This window comes from Geospiza fortis, unplaced genomic scaffold, assembly GCF_000277835.1.
Source record: "Geospiza fortis unplaced genomic scaffold, GeoFor_1.0 scaffold102, whole genome shotgun sequence".
Taxonomy (NCBI): Eukaryota; Metazoa; Chordata; class Aves; order Passeriformes; family Thraupidae; genus Geospiza; species Geospiza fortis.
In genome coordinates this window covers 2,403,960-2,404,269 of record NW_005054373.1, presented here as the reverse complement: position 1 = coordinate 2,404,269, position 310 = coordinate 2,403,960, and the positions used below count along the sequence as shown (strand labels likewise).

The window sequence follows — 310 nt, the reverse complement described above, 5'->3', positions numbered from 1 at the left end:
CCCGGCCCCCGCCCCCCCAGGCGGACGCTCCTCCTGGCAACGCTCAAGCAGAAATTGTGGAACCAGTACAAAAACCAGTAGCAGAAGCTCCCAAACCACCCAAAATAGAAGAGATTCCTCAGCGGATTACCAGGAACCGGGCTCAGATGCTCGCCAACCAAAACAAGCAGAATGCCGCCGCATCCGAGAAGGAATTTCCTCCCGTCTCCGCGCCCGTCACGCGTGCCAAAGGCCGCATCACGGAGGAGGACGATTCCCAGGCTCAGCACCCGCGGAAGCGCCGCTTCCAGCGCTCCAACCAGCAGCTGCC

The 310-nt window shown here is 61.6% G+C and overlaps 1 protein-coding gene across 1 annotated transcript in view; it reads left to right on the top strand.

Moving 5' to 3' along the window:
• The window catches only part of ANKRD11 (ankyrin repeat domain 11), a 109,317-nt gene that overhangs the window by 101,994 nt on the left and 7,013 nt on the right, over nt 1-310 (top strand). The window lies entirely within an intron of this gene.